The sequence below is a fragment of the Haemaphysalis longicornis genome, unplaced genomic scaffold (genome assembly GCF_048455015.1).
Source record: "Haemaphysalis longicornis isolate Haplotype H1 unplaced genomic scaffold, Haemaphysalis longicornis Haplotype H1 scaffold_1, whole genome shotgun sequence".
Classification (NCBI taxonomy): Eukaryota; Metazoa; Arthropoda; class Arachnida; order Ixodida; family Ixodidae; genus Haemaphysalis; species Haemaphysalis longicornis.
The window spans coordinates 426,571,524-426,585,611 of record NW_027526203.1 but is presented as its reverse complement, the minus strand read 5'-3'; positions in this window follow the sequence as shown (position 1 = coordinate 426,585,611).

Below are 14,088 nucleotides of genomic sequence, written 5' to 3'. Positions count from 1 at the left end.
CTACAAGAAACCACACGTGTGGTTTCTTGTTTCTAGCAATATCGCTACGCGATAAACGTACGACGCGACTTGTGCGGAGGGTATAAATGAAAGGATAAAATTGTGTTGTTGGTGCTTTCTCGTTTCAGACTCTTTTATCATTTTGCTGTTTCTTTCCAAAAAGAAAACCAGCACTCAGACTCAGATTTATCTCTCACCTTGCTCACCGTTTTTCTGTGCAACCGTAAGTAGAATCTGATTGTACGGTTACCTAGTATTTCTTTATAGTAGTTTCTTGTAATGCATTTGTGTTGCTTTGTATTTGCAGGTGTGTATGAGAAGAACTGCTGTTAATGCCGATTGTCATAAAATACCTATTGTTTATTAATGACATGCCGCGTAACATTACTGTTCCAATCAGACCGTTCGCAGATGACTGCGAATTGTACAACCGTATTGAAACGCCTGCCGACCAGATCGAATTAAATGACAATCTGCAAAAAATAAAAAAAAACTGGTGGGACAGCTGGCAAATGATTTTTAACACAAAAAAACTGTGTACATGTCTGTTACTAGAAAACGAAGTATTATTTATTGTGCTTATTCCATTGAAGGTGTGCCGTTGAGAAAAGTATCAACAATTACGTACTTGGGTTTGAAGCTTACATCTGATATGGGTTGGAATGAACATGTAGATTATGTATGCAGCAAGGCCAGAAAAGCATTGTGGTTGCTTCGAAGAAATGTGTTTAATGCCACCCCTGAAGTAAAATCTTTAGCGTACAAAACCTTAATACGACCAATTACCGAATATGCTAAACTTGTGTGGGACCCGTACACTTCCGGAAGTCATTCGAAACTGGACAAGACTCAACGCGTTGCGCCAAGATTTATTTTTAACAAATATCGTCGCTGCCACTCCCCCACCCAGTTATGTGAACTTGGTGAACTTCCTTCTTTAAAACTGAGAACTTAATATGACGGATTGAAGTTTCTTTTTCTTATTATTCATGGCCATGTTAAAATTGACAAAAATGACTACTTTCGCGTATCTCCCGACGAATATTTTCGTAATCGTCACAGCATGTATATCCCGCCTCCGACTGTTCGTAATGACTGTTTTAAATACAGTTTCTTTCCTAGAGCAATAACACAATGGAACATGTTAACAGACGCCGCAGTAAGGACGTCATCTATAAATGAATTTCTCGAAATCGTGAAAGGCACACACGTTCGCGCTAAATGACCTGGCCAAAAGTGAACCATCTCATCACCTGTGTTTGTAGCGCACGTTATTGTTGCCTCCATGTTGCATTTCCTAAGAGTATTTTGTGTTTGCATTTCCAGAGGTGAACTTTCTTTTTCTTCCTGCAACCAAATTGTATTGTACCCTTCCACACCTGTAATAGCCCAACAATGGGCTGACAGTATCGATAAATAAATAAAACAAATAAATTTGTTTATTTTGTTACGCTGCTATCTCTGTTTATGTTTAAATCTAAAAAAACTCTTCAGATCCGTTCTATATATTCTCTGCAAATGTTGTAAATTGCATTGTATAAAGTATGTAAGCAGCTTCATGTGTTACTGTAATGTTGGTATACAGGTATTTTTCTTTTTTTATATATATATTTTTGTTGCAGCACTCGCTTCGTGCATTACCACGCTTTAGATCTGTTGTTCCGCTGCTTCGAAACGGCCTACTGGGCCCAGTCAAGCTGTTTGTTTTCAGCTTTTAGCCCTGGCAACCATTCAGAGAATCTTTTCTAGAAAATAAAAGATGAATTGAATATCGATTGCAAGATTGGGCCGTTTTGGCAACAATACTTGTTACATGCGTTATTCTTCCCTTAGACGTCTAGAACTTAAACTGCAAGAACCCTTTCCATAATTGCGAGCCACATTGAAGAAGGAAGGAGAATTCCGCGCACTTATCAAGCACCAATGTTCGCTAGTTTCCCCCTCTCTCAAGCGGGAACCTCATCCCGCCTCCTCATACAGCCAAGGAAGTTCGGCTTTATCGCCTCCGACTGTGAGAGAGCTGATAAGACAGTGGTAAATAGCCCTGCGTCCAAAGCGTGCGAATCGAATAGACTGTTATCAATAGATGATCCTGGGCAGGATTTTGAATTTCAGAGGCGGCCACTGTTACCCGCATTGAGCAAACTGCGTCAGTGGTAATTTTCCAAACAGGCCACGTCAGTACACTTACCTCTGCCGTGTGGTCACAGTACGGCACAAAAGCACTCTTGCACTTCTTCAGGTCCGCTGGCGTGTGCGACCATCGGCTGGCGTGTGCGACCATCTGTAGACGTCGCGGATGACTGGGTCACTCTATCATGTGTGCGCGGGCTCCCACCTTCCGTTCTTTTGTTGCTGCTTTTAGTTTTCGACCCTTAGTGGAGCTCCCTTGGCTAGCTCATGATTGCCCATAATCCTAGCACACACTATATTCCGAGCACACTTCTCAAAAGAGTTCAAATTGTGATGCTAAGTACTTATTTCAGAGCCCGGTTATTATTCTATAATACAAATCAACGTACTTTGCAAGTAGTGGTGTGTATGCTTGAAATTACAAACGTACTTATAGGGGTTTTTCTCTGGATTCCCTCCCACTTAGTATACAGTATTGCGACCCCCCCTAAACTTCGTTATAACGAAGTTTAGGGGGGGGTCGCAATTATTTTGTTATAACCATTACTTCGTTATAGCCAATGTCGATTTCTACCGGCAGTTTACATGCCGGTAGTTTACTCACCACCGAAGCTCACAGCAGCCCGCGAAAACGAGAAAAATAAGCGGAAAAAACAGCAAATAATTGCTAACTTACTCACGCCGAACGGCTCTATGACCATTCAACAGCACACGAGCTGGCGGCTCACTTCGCAGAGAAGCAGTCCTTGAAAGATTTTTGCCGCGTCTTCTTCAGGCGAATGATGGCCTTTTCAGCTGCAGCTGTGGTTTGAGTCCGTACTCGCCGTCATCGTCAGCGCCAAAGAAGCGGCGCAGCAGGTCTGCCGCATCCCAGTAGAGTACTTGGAGGAACATCCAGGCACCCAACCAACCGGGAGCCCGGGAGACGCGCACCTTCGCGCGCGTTGCCAGGCGCTCGCAGTCAATGTATCGCGCTGGAGTTAGCGGCCCCTAGCTAGCGCGAGTTTCGAGCTACCGCATCCGTGATGGGATGTAAACCGTCACGCGCTATGAGTCTTTGACCTGGTGTGTACCCAGGTGGTCTGTAAATACTCGTTGTGAAAAAAAGGTTTGTTATACCAACTGCGAGAAAATTTTAGCTTCGCTATAATGAGGTTCAAATACATGGGCGTCTATGGGACTTTCAAGAGGAATTACGATTGCTTCGTTATATCCATTAGTTCGTTATATCATGTTTTGTTGTAACGAGGTTTTACTGTGCACTCAGACCTCGTTATAACGAAGTTGAAGGTGAGCCGTAACTATTTCGTTATATCCAGTATTTCGTTATATCAACTGTAACAGTTTATGCCAATGTATGCTCAGTTGGGTACAACCTGTAGGCATGCAAAGAATGAACCGCCTCGCGACCTACTGTACCGCTACACGACCACGTATGCGACGAAAATGGACTAGAAAACAAATATTTTGCTGGCTCAATGCGCACACTGCCTGTTTTATTGCCCGCTAGACATAGCTGGAAAAAGTCCATGGTGTTCCTTTGTTTCCGACATCGCAAACAAAAGACTTCTCTTTCAGCGGTGGCCACCTCCATGATGCCGTTTCCGCCATCGCCACGGGCGCCGAACAAACGATGTAGAAGGTCAGCCTCATCGAGTACCTGCATGATAAGACGTCGGCACGTCGAATGTGTGGGCTTAGGAGACCACATCGTCTTGGTCGTCGCTTGCGTCGGTTTCTCCGGTGACATCTGCGACAATAGCATCGTCGGTTGGCTCCTCCGTAAGGACCGCGTCGGCATCGGTATGGACATAATCGCAAAAAAGTTATCTGCCGCAACAACACCGGCCTTACCCAGTGCGTCAACGGAACAATTCGTTGGCGTCACCGCCACAACACCGCCGTCACCCGCCCGCCCGCTCACTCACTCCGCCCCACTGGCTGGGCCACGGTCGGGCTAGAGCACCGGCCCACGGCGTAGCTGCGCATGGCCGTGAGGTCGACGCGGTAGTTTTAAAACAGCCGCGCCGAGTGAGTGTCGAGCTCCGCGGAATACTTCACGAATCGTGGTCGTTTTTTTTTTTTTTTTCCTCTTTTTCTTTGGGGGGAGGGGGGCGAATACTAATGAAGTTAGTATATGAATTGAGACGTCAGTTTTACTTTGTTACAACGAGCTGTCGAATGCATGGTTCTAAATGAAAATTTCAAGAGAATTTCATTTACTTCCTTATATCCATTATTGTGGTATATCCCGTTACGTTATAACGAAATTTGAGTGTACTTTTATTCCTGGATCTGCAGTAGAACTGGCAGTAAGCAACAATACGTAACAAATTCAAACGACACCAAGGATTCCTTCACTGTTTTTTTTTTTACTTTCTCTGGGGGTAAGGCTCCAAAGGGTGAGCTCAAACGACAGCATGGTCTCAACTTTGCAGTTACGCTGGACAAAGATTGTTTATGTGATGGTCTAGTTCACCTGTTAAGGCAGTGGTCTAGAAATTAAAATAAGAACTGAGTTCCAGCCTACCTGGTAAGTTCCAGCCTGAGTTACAAATAGGTGAAGCCACAACACAAAAATGAAGCTGCAGTGCAAATAGCAAAAAAGCCAGGCTTTCCTTAAGGAAAACATACAAACATCGATTTCCATAGTGTAACAGCATACCGTGTGCTATACGCTATGTTCTCTGCGCGTTAGAACGACTCCACCATTGTGTCACAAACAACGAAGAAATATCTGGAACATTATTGATACAAAATAAAACCAGTGCACTGAAACCTCTACAGTCCGAACTGCTGTTCGCAGATTCAATGGTAAGTTTCGCGGCGACGTGCCACGAAGTCGCTTGGATGGAAGAGTAGCGAAACAGCCAGCCGAGTATAGCAGCTTAGCGGATTCGCGATCTAGAACCCTGGGAACGACTCATTGCTTGAATTAAACCCTTTAGAGATGTGATTTTGATGTGTGGCACTTTATAAGAAAACTTCACAGTGTGTCTTGTGTTATTCTTAAGACAACTTAAATTTAAGGTAAAAGCTTCAGCAGAGATTCATTGAGTACATAAACATGATACACTTTATTTCTCGTTCCCGTTGTTTCACGTTCTGCGATCACCCCTCAAGAGGAAAAAAAAACGGGAAAAAATTAATGTTCCCTACAAAAGTAAAAACAACCTAAACAAGAACGGGAACAACACTGCACCAGCTAGGCCATAGCAGGTTAATGCCGATAAGGAAAATAAAAGAACAGGAAGCCAAGGCTCCAAAACCTTTTGGAAGAAAAGCCAATGGGTTACAAAAAAAAAAAAAAGAAAACAGAAAAATTAGGGCTTTGCTTTGCTCGGCGGGAAAACAACGCAACTGAGCACCCGTACGGAGTTGACTCATGAATGCATGGAGAGGGCGTGCACCTGTTTGGGCCAGTTGGCAGAACACGCTGGCGCATTTGTAGACGCGTACGCCCCCTAGCGCCGCTATTTTCACGTCCGCCGTCGCCATATCTATCTTCCGACGACCGACGAGCAGCGAGCTGGACGAATATTTGCCGGGTTTGGGTTCGTGTTACTGCTTCTGCCCCATTCTAGTCCATACTGCGCTTCCCTCACAACCCCCCCCCCCCTTCCCCCCCCCCCCCCCCCCCCACGTTTCCACGGGATTTTGAAGTGCGAGACGTTCCATAGCACGCGTTTTATTTTTGCTATACAAGAGGTGCAAATGCCAGGGACGTTCAAGGTAGACTGAACGACGAGGCATGATATAAGGCTTCCGCCGTAAGAAAGGCGCTCACTAGGTACCAAATTTCGACCGTGCCAAAGATCCACGAGAGAACGCTAAATTAATAGTTAGGTCTGCGCCGCGTTTACCTCCTACACAACAACTTCTTTGGCTCATGAAACCCGGAAACCGATTTTTTTTTTCATCACATCCCGCCATAGTCACTGCGCCAAGAACTGTATACTAACTTCATTTGGAATGGAATACTCCAAATAAAAATGGTGTAAGAAGAAATTACCCAATACCTTAGGTCTCATCTCACATCGTGATCCTAACTGCGTTCTGCCGGTTTACTGTTAAAAAAGGAAGCAGAGCATGTGGTGTCAATAAAGTTGGCTGTTATGCCAGTTGGTTCATAATATTTAAGAAGAAAGCTCTACAAACACCACATTTAGAGATAATGCTTCAGCGCCTGCCCCATCTGTTTCTCTCGTCCGTTGTTTTTGTAGGGCTCTTTATTTTTCAATATGGTTTCAGTAGTTTCGAATCTTTTACGGCTAGAATAATCACAAATTCTTCCCATATAAAAAAAACGAAAAGAAAAACCTGCAGCTGCCTTTTGGGTGCACCCAACCATCCCCCATTTATATGTGAAGAAAATTTTGGGAGCTGCGTACCTTTGCTATTCGAATACTGTTTTTTTTTCAGCCTGTTTAATTGTGTAAAGTACGAGGTTCTTCCTTTCAGTGTAAGCGTGGAGCACTTCCTTTTAATGGCTTCATTCTGAGATGATTTGCGACTGTTTCATGACGATTTTTTTTCTTTTTTGCTTTCATAGCTAACTTTACCGCTGGCACGAAATTACAACACAAAAATGATATACCGCTTGTTTCTAAAATATTGCCCATAGAAAAACCGCTCTAGCGCATTTGCAAGGAGTAATTACAAAGTCAATCAAAAAATCGCAATTGGTGGTTGCAGTGTGTAATTTAATACATAAGCTAATTACTACCCTAACCCGGATCAGATGGGCGCCCCGAGTAACCGAATACCTTCACTAATTACTACCAGGGAGAAGAGAGATATGGCCCCTCTGATCGCTGCAAGAAGAACATTAAATGCTGTAATTTGGTTGCAGCGATGTCATGACCGCGCAATATGCTTTGTAAATTGCCTTTTGCTTACTCTCTCTCTCCCTCACTCTCTCCCTCTCTCACACAAGAATACGTCCTTTCGGAACAAAACACAATCGCTGAAAAGTTTATCATTAACTACCAGTCACTTACTTAATATACTGCATCTTGGGAGAATATCGAAAGGTGATTATGTAAGCATTTACGTCACGGCATTGGCCAATATAAAATATCAGGGCCAGTGGCCGAAAAGGAGGGGGGAGGGTCAAAATGTCGGCGATATATCCTATTCACCCGGTTAAGGGGGGTGGAAGGTGTACCTTCTGTTCTATTTTTCAGAAAGTAGTTTTTGGAAGTTCTCTCTGCCCTCGTAAATTAGACACTGCTTTAGCGCTCGGGTAAGAGATGAAAGTATATTTAATTTGGTATAGGGTATACAAGCACCAACAGAGGTTTGACAGACTCACTTCAGTATCCATTTGTGGGTCTCCATCGTCAGTGGCCGGAAAACCTCGGCAGTAACGAAAGGTGGTCGTCCACCCCAGTACACCGCAGATACCCCGCAGCAATAGTTCGTCAAAGGGCGTACTATTGCAATTAAAAAAAAACTCAAAAACATTGCTCGCAGTGCAAAACACAAGGGACCACTCGGCGACGGTCAATTGGGCCTTAATTCTTTCGTACTCGCCATTCATACGAAGTGCTTAGGTGTCCTCGAATTATCTATATCTATCCCCTCTCTGTGCATTACATTTTTCCCTGTTGATTGAGTCACTTCCATCCTAGGCAGTTCAATGTCACAGACATGCGTACAGGCACTTTTTCTGATTATTTTCCCTACGCTTTCGCTTTTAAGCAAGTTGATATATAGTTCCACCGCAAGCCTTGCGTCCCTTACTGTGCAGTACTTTCATTGTGTGAACAGGGAAACCGTATTTTTCATTTGAACGTAAGAATAATCATGAAGGAACTGGTGATACCCCGACATAAACTATGATCAGCTGCATCTCTTGGTCAATAGACTTAGTACCCAAAAGAGTACTGGGTCATATCCCGCTGTAATTATTTCAATGGCGAACTCCGTCCCAGGAGATTCTCACCATTTCGTTGGTTATTTGCGGCTGAAGGTGTCTGTTTCTTACTTGCTGGAACGCTAATGCCAAGGCTCGTCCCCTGTGAGCAGTGTGCAGTCTATTGCACAGAATTTTCAGTAGCTATGCTACATCTGACACGTCTGTGTGTTATTCTTTGGCGCATACCTTTGGAAGAAGATTATTTCTGCCTGCTTCCAGCTCCCCACTACCATGTTGGGTCATCACAAGAAAGGCTTCGTTCGAAATATTTACCAATTCCCCACGTGAAATTTGTTTAGGGCAAACGTGGTGAAAATATTTCGTCTCTACACTTTGTGAATGGGTATTGTTTTCGAGCCCTTGGTAAATTGCTAAAATTCATGTAAACGTGGTTCCTGATCAACGACAATATCAGCTAACTTCCCCCATAACTTTCCGAGTAAATAGCAGCTTTTTACCTTGGAAGCCTACTACGTAACCACAATTCAGCATTGGAGTGCATAGCTGCTCGGGCTTAAAGGGCTCCGGAAAAAATGCGATGTTAGGAGGTAAGTGCACGAAACCCTTCTGATGCATTCTCACAGTTCCTCCCTTAGTGCTCGCTGTGAGAAGGAAACTTTCCTCGAATTTATTTTGCGCCGGTGCTCCGCAACAAGCCGACTGAGCACTTGTAAACAATGAGATTCGCGGCGCCCGCGTGCACCGGAGCTCGGCAAAAGCCGCTTTGCGCCACTGCAGCTGCCAGGACATCCCCGACGGATTGGTCCTTGTTCACAGGATTCAAATTATCCTGCCATTAATATCGCGCACCGCGCAGACGTCTCCATAATTCCTTGGCCGACATAATCCGAACTCGTGCTCCCTACATGACCCACGAAGTGCAGTCGCGTCGACAAATACATCTCGTTAAAACAGGATTACACGTCCCGGGCACCGCTCGACTTCACGCGTTCGACGCGCGCGCACCTCGGGCCGATACCATTGCCAAGATTGCCCCCACCCCTCGCAGCCTCTCCCCCTCCCCTTGACGGCTCTCTTCAACGCCGGCCTTGTTCCTGTGTTCCGGGTTTCGCGGCACGAAACACTGGCGCGCTTCTGGATACGTGCCTGGCAGGAGCGACGAATGGCGCACGCCGCCGCGCTTCCGTTCGTCGCCCTCGAACGGCTCCGCGTTTGCAACGCAACTCCGTTGAATGCGGCATCTTTCTTTTGCAGAGCAGCTCCACGATCGTATTTCGCATGACGCCTTCCGTCTGACGCGATTTCTCTGCCTTCCCCGTGGCCCCCGCATGCGCGGGTAATGGACCTTTTTCCAGTACCGATCCTCCTAGCGGCCGCCACGGCGAACTAAAATTGGCAGCAATGCACGCCCACAAAAAGTCGAGCTTTCGTAGAACTCGTCCACAAAAAATATCTTGGTACTGTAGCCCCTTCCGCACCAACCGGTCACCCGTGCCTTTCACGTGAATATCACGGTAGCAGGCGTCCTTCCCGTGACTAATTTGCAGGGGTCGAAGCGCCCCTTTTTCTTTACTTTTTTCATTTTTGTTTCTCCCTCACTGGCTTCCATGTGCTTCCAGCGTGGTCAGCCTCAAATGTCTTTGCATCCTTTCCCTAGAAAGCCCTTTTTGTGTGCTGTTGAAAGAGAAAAAATAAAAACACGCAGCGCTGGACAGCATAGCCTCTACCCAAACAGAAAGAGAGGGGGGGGGGGGGGGGGGTCCTTTTGTTTATTTTGCCGGAGGCGCCTGCCAAGAATGGCGGACCGGCAGCCCGCGCATGCGCAGAACGCTACTGGAAAAATGTCCATTCTCCTTTCGACTCTGGCGTAGAGTGGAGGTGCCGAGGTAATCGCAGTGAGCACAGATGGCGGGGCACTAAGGATCGACGATGTGACCATTGAAAGTGTTGAAGCTTGAAAAAGAATTCATGAAGAAGAAACCGACATGTTTGTAATAAGGAGCGGGGCTAGAGATACCGCGTAAGACGATTTGCTCACCCATGAAAGTAGGCATCGTTTCTCTGGATTCGAAGCTGCTTAAACGGCCGAATCTGCTCACAACGTGCAGAAAAACTGGCTGTGTACCTTCTAGGTTGGCTGTGAGTGACGTCGAAAGACGATAGATTGTCTGACATTGCAAGGTAACGCGACTATTTCTTGCTTTGGTTGTTGATTTGGCATGTGGTCTTCTATCCAATAATTCACATTAAGTTTTGAGTTACTATATAATGGACACAACTGCGGCGTTACTGCAATGCCCCCACCCCCCTCCCTTTGTGCTACAAACAGTATGACAGTATTTAAACCACCGATTGTGCGTGATACATATACTTTTTATTAAATAGCCTAGTCACCAGTGCCTTGCTCACTTACTGGAACGCGGCATTACAACCCGCGCTGTCTCCGAGGGCGACTGCACCTAATGCCGTGTGACGCTCAGCGAGAGCACTTGTCGTTTCTATAAACGACTTACGGTCACCTATCGAACGTGGGTAGCTCAGTCGGTAATGCTCCGTTTGCCACGCGTGAGACGTGGGTTTTATATTCACCAGTTACTATGACCAAAGGAACATCGTCTTTAAAAAGCCGCTGAAATCAATTTTCAAGCCCGTTGAGATAGATAGATAGATAGATAGATAGATAGATAGATAGATAGATAGATAGATAGATAGATAGATAGATAGAGAGAGAGAGAGAGAGAGAGAGAGAGAGAGAGAGAGAGAGAGAGAGAGAGAGAGAGAGAGAGAGAGAGAGAGAGAGAGAGAGAGAGAGAGAGCTCTTTAACGTGAACTGGTGAGGTCAGCCTTGCTGGCGGCAGGGCCTTTCGCGTGAAATTGTCGACAGACGCAAAGTTATGCGCGAGGAAGTTCAAACCATTCCACTTGGGGAGGAATATTTCTTGAGCAACAAGTGAGCTCAGGGCGAGTTACAATAGCATAAGCATGTGTTAAATGTTATTCATGATGGCTGTTTTTGTGGCCTTAATGTTGGTTTATTTCCTTTAGCCTAAGGGCAATTTTTTTTTTCGATAGCAAAAATACCTACGAATTCAGAAGGCCATATTACGCCGGAGAAAACCTATTTAGAGGAGGAGAGTGATAAACCAAAAAGTAATTTCTGAGCAAAACAACGGGATAGTGCTCCTATTTTTTTCCCTCTTATATTACAGAGCTAGTCAAGGCTCTACAGATGGCCCAAAGAGATGGATGAGACCTCTTGTCGATTATTCCCATCATACCGGACGGGCCAAATTTAGGAGAAAGGCGACTTGCCCCAATCGAGGCAGAGGGGGCATATTAAAGGAACAAGGCCAGAGTCAACGTTGAAAACAAGGATTCGGAACTATTTCATTTTCTTTCGTAAGCTTGCCGTAGGCCATCTGACAGTGGCCTCAAGCCAAGCGTGCAAGGATAGTGGATCTAGAGCAAACTTTAATCGACGTGTCTGCGGCACGTGGCTTTCATTGGATGCGTAGAGTTCTATTTTAGCGCTGTCGATTCTACCAAAATGGCCACGTAAAATCGCACTTTTTCCCATTGATCTGTTGTGATTGCAAAAGCGGAATGACATTGAGCCGATTTCTTATCAAAAGTGCGTCAATAGTGCCGTATACGAGAGCCGGACCACACGGTTTGTCCTTGAGGCTCGTCTTTTCGTACGGTATTTTGCCCACTAATTCTACGACTCATCGAATAACGTTGTAATTAATTGATTTAACGAGTGAAATTACTAAGGGGACGGGACTAAGGAAAGTCTAAAAACGATACAGCTAATAAATAACTTTTTATACACTGTCTTCTTTCTAAGAGGCAATGTTTGTATGTAGTCCATCTTCTGGCACCAAGGTACTAAATTTTATCCGTTGCTTGGTCAGGCAACGTACAAATGAAAGCCCTAAACACTCAAAATGCGAGATGGGACTGTATTTCCTAAGAACGCTTTTGATACCGGCAACCTGAAAACAATATTAGCAAGCGTGTAAATCTAGACGCGAACTTTATCGTGGTTGATGAACTGCGCTCGCAAACACAGTTGTTTATTTATTTTTATAGAAAAAACAGAAATAAGTCTAAGACGGTTACAAAAATGTTTGAAGACACCTTAGCACTTCTTGTTGGTGGTTAATTCGAAAGCAATCACGTCCAGTTGAACTCCTGAGACGTCTTGCTTCGGCCTCGCGTTGTAGAAGGGCTCTGTAACTTGCAGCTTGAGACACTTTGCTTTGCGACCCTTCTTGACGCTTTCGAATGGCTTCGAAGCGTCCCCTACGCGTTGCGCCCCCGGTCGTTCATTCCGCCTTAAGTGAAAGAGTTGACGACGATTGTGAATTTATCTGCCTGTCTATTCGCTCATTTGGCTGCGTTCTTTCGCGATCTCCACCTACGGTCTACTGGCGTGGACGACCACCTCTTGCTAGTGCTGCGATTAAGCTCGCGCTGAACCCACGGGCTATGGAACGCTTCCCAAGGAGCCACCTCTCCCTACGTCAGGGATTAACCTCGCATGGATTGCTGCCAAAGGAGCCGCTTCTGTCACGGATGCGGATGCCGGACGCCATTTTTTTTTTATCAACGGGACATTTTGGACTTTCGCCTTAAAAAGTGCATGGATACATATGGCAGTTGTGGACGTGGCATGATCAGGAATCGAAACGACGAAAGTGGGGAGGTGGTTTTGATCGGCCGTGGTATTGGCTATGAAGGATTCATGATGAAGATTGGCCCGGCAGGTGAACACACGAACTTGGTACTGATGATCATCTCGCGATAGGTAAGATGACGGCGTAAAAATGCCTAATCCAGCGTTTGGATCATTACTGTTGATTATATAATACAGGAATAGGCGAGACATTTTGCTACGTTGTGAAAGGTTGGCTAAATTAAGGTTGAATTTTTATTAAACTTACATTGCCAGTACAAAAATTATTTGCGTAAACACGCAGATCAGTTTTGAATTGCTTCCAGTTGAGCAATAGGAAAATTACTTTGAGTGTCCGAAATTGATGATACAGGCTGTAATTTTTATCTTACCGGTGTTTATGAAGCAAATGCTTCAAATTGGAAGAGGCTAGCGAGAAATTGAGTTGCAAATAATTCAGTGTGCAATTAGGATTGCATTGCTCTAGCCTTGCATTGCTCGCTACATCATTAATGGGGGTTGGTTGGAACAGATAGTTATATGGCGTAACCTGGGGCACATTATTCAGTGAATGTTCACTTTTAACATGGTTAGAAACCTAACGGTCAATTATCATCGGCTTAGGGGCATCACACTTTATAATCCCAATGTCACTCCAGGCGGAAATCATGTTATCATCAGACTGAAGGGTTATATGATTACGAGTACATAGGATCTCACGACAAATGACACAGTCGTCACAGAAAAGTTTTGTGGATTGAGATTTATGGTTAAGAGTATAATATAAATGTAAAGACCAATGGCCGAAAGCAAACCCTTCGTGCTTGCAGATGAATTGTTATCATTAGCAAATTCAGTAAAAGTATATAGGAAGCACTCTATCCGTTTTGAAATGCATAGGGTCGAGGTTAGGATTACTTAGTTTCAAAAACAGCACATTACGGCTGACTGTATCGAAGGCGTTTGCGAAATAACAAAAATACTATCAACAGAATATGATCGACCAACAGTTGAAAATGACCCATTAGTAAATTAGAACAACTGAGCCTGGCAGGAATAATTTTTTTAATGCACACTGATACCTGTTAAAAAACGAATTATTTTTCAAAGAAATTTACAATAGGCGTGTATTTGATGCGTGCAGATGCTTACCTGGTGTACTACTTATTAACAAAAATAAGCGGTAATCAGTGGGACAGTGGGTGAAACCAGTCTTGCTTAGATGAACCCCCTTCCCCACCTTCTATCAGCCCGGGAAAATACGCGTTGCCAAAGACTAAGTAAAAGTATTTTAAATTCATTTTATTTATTGATACTGCACGCCAAGATGCTGGCCCATGCGGGGGGGGGCAACACATAACGAGCAAAGTACAAACAGCGCATGAACAGAGTGCTG